This window comes from Salmo salar, unplaced genomic scaffold (assembly GCF_905237065.1).
Source record: "Salmo salar unplaced genomic scaffold, Ssal_v3.1, whole genome shotgun sequence".
Lineage (NCBI taxonomy): Eukaryota > Metazoa > Chordata > Actinopteri > Salmoniformes > Salmonidae > Salmo > Salmo salar.
In genome coordinates this window covers 37,501-47,500 of record NW_025547736.1, presented here as the reverse complement: position 1 = coordinate 47,500, position 10,000 = coordinate 37,501, and the positions used below count along the sequence as shown (strand labels likewise).

General features: G+C 50.5%; 3 non-coding genes and 1 pseudogene across 3 annotated transcripts; all 4 read left to right on the top strand.

The window, feature by feature from the left end:
- Nucleotides 1-5,528: 5,528 nt before the first annotated feature.
- LOC123732294 (uncharacterized) lies at nt 5,529-5,696 on the top strand (annotated as a pseudogene).
- A 1,616-nt stretch (nt 5,697-7,312) lies between these two features.
- LOC123732307 (U5 spliceosomal RNA) lies at nt 7,313-7,429 on the top strand. Its single transcript, XR_006763060.1, has one exon. It is a non-coding gene; the product is annotated as a U5 spliceosomal RNA (small nuclear RNA).
- A 344-nt stretch (nt 7,430-7,773) lies between these two features.
- Nucleotides 7,774-7,962, top strand: LOC123732289 (U2 spliceosomal RNA). The gene has a single exon (XR_006763049.1). It is a non-coding gene; the product is annotated as a U2 spliceosomal RNA (small nuclear RNA).
- Nucleotides 7,963-9,435: 1,473 nt separating this feature from the next.
- On the top strand, nt 9,436-9,552 carry LOC123732306 (U5 spliceosomal RNA). Its single transcript, XR_006763059.1, has one exon. It is a non-coding gene; the product is annotated as a U5 spliceosomal RNA (small nuclear RNA).
- Nucleotides 9,553-10,000: the final 448 nt, after the last annotated feature.

Sequence of the window (10,000 nt, the reverse complement as noted above, 5' to 3'; positions counted from 1 at the left end):
GTGACCTAACGACGCATTAGCGACTTTTAAAAAAACACACCCGCCTGTCACCAGGGAAGCGTTGGGTGAGGAGGAGCCAACTTTTGCCAAACCGATGAGGTCTGCCGAGGCCCCCCGGGCACCGGCGGGTGCAGGGGTCAATTTGTGGGTTATCGCTTCTCGGCCTTTTGGCTCAGATCAAGCTTGGTACCGAGGTGCCCCAAAGCCCGCTGAGTCAGAAGGTCGAAGGCCGGAGGGGAGTAAGAAGGAAAGCCAGTTAAGGTTATTTTTCAACTTGGTTTCCGTTTTTTCCGTGAGGAGATGGCGAACAACAGTAGCGCAGGGTCGGTCCCCAGGACTGGACTTAAGAACACAATCCGTTTCGCTTGGAAGAAGGAAGAAGATACACGCTTGCCAAGAGATTCCTTTGGAAGAACCGTTTTGATGGGGGCCCTGAAAGTCAAAGTCCCAGAGGTTATGTGTCTGCAGGGAAATGCTATGGAGGAAGCATATGACGTGACCTTTCATACAGAAGGTATGTGCGACATTATAATGGACAGAGCCAAAGCGGCTGCTGGAGAGAAGCCATTGTCCTTTTTCAATGTAACATGTCTGTCTAAGACCAATTTCAGAACTATTAATGTACATATGTACAATCCTCATGTAACGGATATCGCCATAGGGGCATTTCTGGGCCGTTTTTGTGACGTCACATCAGGGGCAAGATATGTGAAGGACTCTTTGGGATTCTGGAATGGCCGCCGTCAGTTCCAGGTGCTCCTTAGGCCGGATAAGGAAGGGTTTGATGGCTTCCTACATCCCCCGGCGGTCTTTTCTCTGGGTTCGGACAGGGGGATGCTCTTTTACACCCGTCAACCCCCCTTTCTGTAAGAAATGTAGGGAGTATGGGCACGTTACAGCTGCCTGCAGTACAGGGAGATGCAGGTTTTGCAAATCGGGGGAGCATGAGGCAAAGGACTGTAGGGAGCCGAAGGAATGCCACGGGTGTGGTAGTAGGCTGCACCTGTTCCGGGGACTGTCCGTCCCGTCGGCAGTCATATGCCGAGGCGACGGCAGGCAGAAAGGAAGGAGGAGACTCTGTGGGGGAACATCTGCAAAGAAGGGACCCTGGGTCTAGCAAGAAAGACCCAGAGAAGAAGGAGCAGGAGAGACCATCCTCACCAACGCCCACTCCACGTGCAAGGGCCGGGAAAGAGGTGACATCAGGGCCGTCAGTGAAAGGAGGTGAGGGGTCCGCTATCCAGAAGCCGGAGGTGGAGGAGGCGGGTGGAGGAATGGAGAGCATGGGATCATTACTTGATGGGGTGGAGGGGCTTGGGGCCCTGGTAGAAATGGTGGAAAATCTTCCGGTGTTGGGGTCAAGGGCAGGGGAGTGGGCCTCAGACTCTGGTGTGCCGCTCGAACTCGGGCAGGATGGGAAGGAATCGTCAGTAGGGAGGGTGATCCCGGAACTGGAGCAGGAACCCTACGTCGGCAAGAAGAAGAGGACGAAGCGGAAGGGTGATGTGCAGAAAGAGGTGGGAGGCATAGGGGAAGGGGCAGGCAAGCGTGCGATGGGGGTTAAAGACAGTGCCGCTGATGTGGCCCCCTGTCCTCACAGGACTCATCCCTCCCTTTACCCCTAGAGGAAATGGACATGACGACCTCTACTCTATCTCTGCATCCTGGGGATGGAGGGTCGCAAGGCTGTTCAGAGAAGCCGAAACCTCCATCCCCAACCCTTTCCCGGCTTCATGGGCAGATGACTTGGGGGTCTTAGAGGAAGGGGGAGACAGAGTGTCCCAAGTTGTGCGCAAGCAGGTGGGCTCATCTGAGGAGGATCTGTATCCTTCGGATGAGGGGAGCATTTTTACTTCCCTGTCGGAGGAGATGGAGCGGGGGAGCATCGGGTGAGCCTCTTGTTTTGTTTTTTGTTATTAGTAGGTTGTTGTTAATGTTTTCATTATGGATAAAATTACTTTTGTTAGTTTAAATGTAAGGGGTTTGAGGGATAGGATAAAAAGAAGGGCGGTGTTTAGTTATTTAGAGGGTGTGGGGTTTGATTTTTGTTTTTACAGGAGGTTCACCTAAGGGATGGGGGGGATGTTGTGAGGTTTAAGAGGGAGTGGGATAAAGGGGAATCAGTTTGGGGTATAGGGGGGTTCACTCTTCGGGGTAGGGATCTTGTTTGGGAATAGGGAGGTAAAAGTTGAGGATACTTTTGTTGTTATGCAGGGGAGGGTTTTGGGGGTGGATGTCACATTAAGAGATTGTAGGTATAGATTAGTTGGGTGTACGGACCACAGGTGGCGGCAGACAGGAGGGAGATGGTGGACTGTCTGACGCCCCTGTGTGTCACAAATAGGCAGTTGGTGATAGGGGGGACTTTAATATAGATTTAGGGGTAGGGGGGACAGCAGTGCAGGCGCCATCACCGGGCTAATGGCTTGCCATGGTCTGGTTGATGGTGGCCTGCACACTACTCCGAAAATGGCCGGTTCCACTTGGCGCAACTCCAGGGGGTTGCGCGGAGGCTTGACTATATTTTTCTATCCAGGTCCTTGGGTCAGTTGTCTGGTCGGCTGTTGCCTGTGTTCTTTTCAGATCACGACGGGGTGCTCCTGCAGGTGAGTTCTCCAGTCTGCCTCTTCGGTAGGGGGTATTGGAAGTTAGATCGGGAGGTGCTGGATGAGCAAGCCTTTGTTAATGCCTTTATTGGTGTGTTTCGAGGGTTTGAGGGCCTCCGGTCCATGTGCGAGGGGTGTTGGAGTGGTGGGACTTAGTCAAGGTAAGGATTAGGATCTTTATTATAGGATATTGTAAGAAGAGAAAAAGGGAGGAAAGGAGGGAGGTGGATCATATCCATAGGTTGCTCGAACTCGAGTACGAGGCAGGCAACCTCGGCGGGTCGGGTCGACTGGGAGAGATCCACTGCCCTGAAGGCGCAACTCAGGGAGCTGCAGGAGCGGAAGGCTCGAGCTTTCCTGGAGCGTGCGCATAGCGGCTTTTTAGAACATAACGAGACTTGTTCCACAATGTTCTTTAAGTCGGTTAGGGATAGACAGAGTAGAAAGGTAATGTACGGGGTTAGGAAAGAAGATGGTAGTGTAGCTAGAGAGCCGGAGGAGATGGTCAGAGTAACAACTGATCATTTCCGAAGTTTCTTTAAGGAGAGGGAAGTAGATGTAGAGCAGGGAAATGTGTTTTTAGAACACTTGTCCCGGCGATTGCCGGAGGACATTAGAGAAGCGATGGAGGCTCAGATCTCCCTAGAAGAGGTTGAGAGCGCCCTTAGGAGGATGGGAAAAGGGAAGGTACCTGGGATGGATGGGCTGCCGGCCGAGTTTTACCTCAAGTTTTGGGGGATACTGGACCGGTGGTCCTCGAAGTCTTGAAGGCCATTCTCGAGACGGGGTTCCCGGGGGATCAATGACCGTCGGTGTGCTGTCACTTCTTCACAAGAAGGGGGACGCCACAGACCTTGGCAACTGGCGGCCATTGACCATGCTGTGTGTAGACTACAAGATACTTGCAAAGGTCCTAGCGGATCGGTTGCGCACAGCCCTTCCCTACGTCGTTCATGAGGATCAGACGTGCGGGGTAGAGGGCCGCTCTATCAGGTGGAACCTGCAGTTGATTAGGGACTCCATCGCTTGGGTAGAAGATAGAGGTCTGCCTTTAATGGTAGCAGCGCTTGATCAGGCGAAAGCCTTTGATCGCGTGAATAGATCTTTTCTTTTCAGAGTATTAGGTAGATTAGGATTTGGGGAAAAGTTCATAGGATGGATCCGTACTTTATATGTCGGAGCGGGGTGCCGGGTTAGCGTAAACGGTCACATGGGTGACGTTTTTGACCTCTCGTCAGGGGTCAGGCAGGGGTGCCCGCTCTCGGCTCTCCTCTTCGTACTGTACATGGAGCCTCTGGGGGCTGCCATTAGGGCAGACACAGGGGTGGAAGGCTTGTTAATCCCTGGAAGTGGCGGTCTGCGCGTTAAGGTGACGCAGTACGCCGACGACACTTCCTTGCTGCTTTGCAAGGACTCGTGCTTGACAAGGTCCCTTGCCATTATTGGGGACTTCACCCGAGCGCCGGGAGCGGTTCTTAACCACGCAAAGTCTTCCGTTAAGTTTTTCGGAAGATGGCGTGGTAGGACGGATGTGCCCGGGGGGTTATCTCTCTGTAACGGGGCCCTGAAGATTCTCGGGGTTCATTTTGAGACCTCCGGCTCAGCGACGCTGAACTGGAACATGGGCATCGCAGTGGTACAGAGGAAGCTAGCGATGTGGAGGGCTAGGTCGTTGTCTTTTGTAGGCAAGGTCCTGGTCCTCAAGGTGGATGTATTGCCGTCTCTTTTATATTTGGCGACATCTACCCATTGCCGGCTTGTCTGAGGAGGCCTCTAGTGAGGCTAGTGTTTCAGTTCATGTGGGGTGGCAGGTACGAGTGGGTCGCCAGGGCACGCATGCTTTGCCCCATCGGGGAGGGAGGTAGGGGGGTACCACACTTCCCCCTCAAGCTGGACTCAATTTTTGTTTCTTTTTGTTGACAGAGCTTGCTCATCCGGTAGTACACCCGTCCGGTTACCTCCTGCGGGTGTTCTTCTCATACCAGGCGAGAAGCGTAATGGTGTGGTCTAACACGGGTCCTCGGGCGGAACAGCTGCCGTGGCACTTTGGGCACGCGGCCAAGTGGTTACGTGGCGCACCCCGAGGTTGAAGTTGCCCGAGTAGGTTTAGACCACAAGCACCTGTACGAGGAGGTCAGACAGGGAGGGTGTCCGACACCTGTGGTGGGTATCCCGGAAGTGGTCTGGGAGGGAGTGCAGGCGCGGGTCTGGACAACAGGCTCAAGGACCTGAATTGGTTGAGCCTCCATAAGTGTTTGCCGGTGCGTTCCATTATGTACCGGCATAGCTTGGCGCGATCCCCCACCTGCCCAAGACCATCTTGTGGTGGGGAGGAGACAGTGCGCCATGCCTTTTGGGACTGTGCCTTTGCCGGAGTAGTGTGGGCTAGGGCACGGGTGTTGTTAGGTAAGGTAAGAGGGGATTTTATTTTGTCGTGGGCTTGGGTAGAGAGAGGAGTAGGGAGAGCGAGGGGGACGGAAAGGGACAGATTTCTACTATGGCTTCTCATAAGCCTCTTTAAACGGGGGCTGTGGGAAGCCAGACAGAACATGGTAAAGACAGGGAGAGATTGGGGAGTGGAGGGGATAGTGAGGAGGGTGGAAGAAAATGTGAGGGGAGGATGAAGAGGGAGGAGAGGAAGTGGGGCAGCATGCAGCCCGGGAGAGGTGGAAGGGGGGTTTAGGACTGTGGTAAAGGGAATAGGGAAAAGGAATCAGATAGGTATGGGGAGATAGGGAAATATAGAGATTTAGGAATCTAGTTTATGTGGGTGTTGAGGGGGAGGGAAGATGCTCCCCTGATTTGTAATTTGGGTTTCATTTGTTTTGAAATTTCAAATGCCTTGTGTTGAGTTTAATGGAAGTGATGATTATGATTGTTGATGGTTTGTTTATTATGCTTATGTTTTTGAACAGTAATAAAATCTTTTAATCATCATCTGTTCTTATCAGTTTAATATCTGATACGTCCCCCATCGGGGGACTACATATTAAATGGATTTTTCGAACAGGGAGTCGGAAATGGGGCTTGCTCCGTCCGCTCCACGCATCGACCCGGTATTGCAGTACCTCCGGGAATGGTGCAACACTTTTCTCCCATTGTCAAGGAAAAAGAAATACACCAAATCTATGTAAAACAGCTAGCAGAAGAAGAGAAGGAATGAAAAAAGAAGAATCATCCAAACTGAAACAAGTGCGAAGCCCCCTTCATGGGGGTCCCCCGTTTTCCCGCCATTTTACTTAAAAAAAAAAAAATAAAAAAAAAAAAATACATTGGCCAGGAGTGTGTGTGTGTGTGTGTGTGTGTGTGTTTTTGAGCCCCCAAAAATACAATCACTTCACCAGGATTGTTTGTGTGTGTGTGTGTGTGTGTGTGTGTGTGTGTGTGTGTGTGTGTGTGTGTGTGTGTTTTGAGCCCCCCAAAAATACAATCACTTCACCAGGATTGTGTGTGTGTGTGTGTGTGTGTGTGTGTTTTTGAGCCCCCCAAAAAATACAATCACTTCACCAGGATTGTTTGTGTGTGTGTGTGTGTGTGTGTGTGTGTGTGTGTGTGTGTGTGTGTGTGTGTGTGTGTGTGTTTTTGAGCCCCCCAAAAATACAATCACTTCACCAGGATTGTGTGTGTGTGTGTGTGTGTGTGTGTGTGTGTGTGTGTGTGTGTGTGTGTGTGTGTGTGTGTGTGTGTGTGTGTGTGTGTGTTTTTTGAGCCCCCCAAAAATACAATCACTTCACCAGGATTGTTTGTGTGTGTGTGTGTGTGTGTGTGTGTGTGTGTGTGTGTGTGTGTGTGTGTGTGTGTGTGTGTTTTTGAGCCCCCTAAAAATACAATCACTTCACCAGGATTGTTTGTGTGTGTGTGTGTGTGTGTGTGTGTGTGTGTGTGTGTGTGTGTGTGTGTGTTTTTTGAGCCCCCCAAAAATACAATCACTTCACCAGGATTGTGTGTGTGTGTGTGTGTGTGTGTGTGTTTTGAGCCCCCAAAAATACAATCACTTCACCAGGATTGTTTGTGTGTGTGTGTGTGTGTGTGTGTGTGTGTGTGTGTGTGTGTGTGTGTGTGTGTGTGTGTGTTTTTGAGCCCCCCAAAAATACAATCACTTCACCAGGATTGTGTGTGTGTGTGTGTGTGTGTGTGTGTGTGTGTGTGTGTGTGTGTGTGTGTGTGTGTGTGTGTGTGTGTGTGTGTGTTTTTGAGCCCCCAAAAATACAATCACTTCACCAGGATTGTTTGTGTGTGTGTGTGTGTGTGTGTGTGTGTGTGTGTGTGTGTGTGTGTGTGTGTGTGTGTGTGTGTTTTTGAGCCCCCAAAAATACAATCACTTCACCAGGATTGTGTGTGTGTGTGTGTGTGTGTGTGTGTGTGTGTGTGTGTGTGTGTGTGTGTGTGTGTGTGTGTGTGTGTGTGTGTGTGTGTGTGTTTTTTGAGCCCCCCAAAAATACAATCACTTCACCAGGATTGTGTGTGTGTGTGTTTTTGAGCCCCCCAAAAATACAATCACTTCACCAGGATTGTCTGTCTGTCTGTCTGTCTGTCTGTCTGTCTGTCTGTCTGTCTGTCTGTCTGTCTGTCTGTCTGTCTGTCTGTCTGTGACTTTTTACCCACAGCCCTCGAAAACTTGGAAGAGTGGGTTCGGGGACCACCGCGCGGGGACCCGGCCTAGAGTGCACCGTGTGTGTCTCGGGCCCCGACCTCTGACTTCCATACGACTCTGGTTTCTCTTCATTACGCACAAGCCTTTCGCCTTTTACTAAAGACTTCCGTGGAGAGGAACACTTACGAGTTCAACGTATTTTTGGAAGGGCTTTGCTTTCTGGCAGAGCCCGGTATCTTGTTTCAAGAGAAATTGACAGAGATGACGCCGAGACTTTTTGCTCAGGCGTTTGACTTGAAGCCGGCTGACCGACCGGCGTATTTTTTCCACTCAAAGTAGTCGCTCGGCAATTGAGTTCAAGCCCGACGATGACTGGTGTATTTGCCGGGCATTGAACAAATAGTCGCACTAGGATTAAAGAGCTAGTGACCTAACGACGCATTAGCGACTTTTAAAAAAACACACCCGCCTGTCACCAGGGAAGCGTTGGGTGAGGAGGAGCCAACTTTTGCCAAACCGATGAGGTCTGCCGAGGCCCCCGGGACCCGGCGGGTGCAGGGGTCAATTTGTGGGTTATCGCCTCGGCCTTTTGGCTCAGATCAAGTGTAGTATCTGTTCTTATCAGTTTAATATCTGATACGTCCCCATCGGGGACTACATATTAAATGGATTTTTCGAACAGGGAGTCGGAAATGGGGCTTGCTCCGTCCGCTCCACGCATCGACCCGGTATTGCAGTACCTCCGGGAATGGTGCAACACTTTTCTCCCATTGTCAAGGAAAAAGAAATACACCAAATCTATGTAAAACAGCTAGCAGAAGAAGAGAAGGAATGAAAAAGAAGAATCATCCAAACTGAAACAAGTGCGAAGCCCCCTTCATGGGGGGTCCCCCGTTTTCCCGCCATTTTACTTAAAAAAATAAAAAAAAAAAAAAAATACATTGGCCAGGAGTGTGTGTGTGTGTGTGTGTGTGTGTGTGTTTTTGAGCCCCCAAAAATACAATCACTTCACCAGGATTGTTTGTGTGTGTGTGTGTGTGTGTGTGTGTGTGTGTGTGTGTGTGTGTGTGTGTGTGTGTGTGTGTTTTGAGCCCCCAAAAATACAATCACTTCACCAGGATTGTGTGTGTGTGTGTGTGTGTGTGTGTGTTTTGAGCCCCCCAAAAATACAATCACTTCACCAGGATTGTTTGTGTGTGTGTGTGTGTGTGTGTGTGTGTGTGTGTGTGTGTGTGTGTGTGTGTGTGTGTTTTTGAGCCCCCAAAAATACAATCACTTCACCAGGATTGTGTGTGTGTGTGTGTGTGTGTGTGTGTGTGTGTGTGTGTGTGTGTGTGTGTGTGTGTGTGTGTGTGTGTGTTTTTGAGCCCCCAAAAATACAATCACTTCACCAGGATTGTTTGTGTGTGTGTGTGTGTGTGTGTGTGTGTGTGTGTGTGTGTGTGTGTGTGTGTGTGTGTGTTTTTGAGCCCCCCAAAAATACAATCACTTCACCAGGATTGTGTGTGTGTGTGTGTGTGTGTGTGTGTTTTGAGCCCCCAAAAATACAATCACTTCACCAGGATTGTTTGTGTGTGTGTGTGTGTGTGTGTGTGTGTGTGTGTGTGTGTGTGTGTGTGTGTGTGTTTTTTGAGCCCCCAAAAATACAATCACTTCACCAGGATTGTGTGTGTGTGTGTGTGTGTGTGTGTGTGTGTGTGTGTGTGTGTGTGTGTGTGTGTGTGTGTGTGTGTGTGTGTGTTTTTGAGCCCCCAAAAATACAATCACTTCACCAGGATTGTTTGTGTGTGTGTGTGTGTGTGTGTGTGTGTGTGTGTGTGTGTGTGTGTGTGTGTGTGTGTTTTTGAGCCCCCCAAAAATACAATCACTTCACCAGGATTGTGTGTGTGTGTGTGTGTGTGTGTGTGTGTGTGTGTGTGTGTGTGTGTGTGTGTGTGTGTGTGTGTGTGTGTTTTTGAGCCCCCCAAAAATACAATCACTTCACCAGGATTGTGTGTGTGTGTGTTTTGAGCCCCCCAAAAATACAATCACTTCACCAGGATTGTCTGTCTGTCTGTCTGTCTGTCTGTCTGTCTGTCTGTCTGTCTGTCTGTCTGTCTGTCTGTCTGTCTGTCTGTCTGTGACTTTTTACCCACAGCCCTCGAAAACTTGGAAGAGTGGGTTCGGGGACCACCCGCGGGGACCCGGCCTAGAGTGCACCGTGTGTGTCTCGGGCCCCGACCTCTGACTTCCATACGACTCTGGTTTCTCTTCATTACGCACAAGCCTTTCGCCTTTTACTAAAGACTTCCGTGGAGAGGAACACTTACGAGTTCAACGTATTTTTGGAAGGGCTTTGCTTTCTGGCAGAGCCCGGTATCTTGTTTCAAGAGAAATTGACAGAGATGACGCCGAGACTTTTTGCTCAGGCGTTTGACTTGAAGCCGGGCTGACCGACCGGCGTATTTTTCCACTCAAAGTAGTCGCTCGGGCAATTGAGTTCAAGCCCGACGATGACTGGTGTATTTGCCGGGCATTGAACAAATAGTCGCACTAGGATTAAAGAGCTAGTGACCTAACGACGCATTAGCGACTTTTAAAAAAAACACACCCGCCTGTCACCAGGGAAGCGTTGGGTGAGGAGGAGCCAACTTTTGCCAAACCGATGAGGTCTGCCGAGGCCCCCCGGGACCCGGCGGGTGCAGGGGTCAATTTGTGGGTTATCGCTTCGGCCTTTTGGCTCAGATCAGCTTGGTACCGAGGTGCCCCAAAGCCCGCTTGAGCCAAAAGGTCGAAGGAAGGCAGGAGGGAGGAAAGTTTG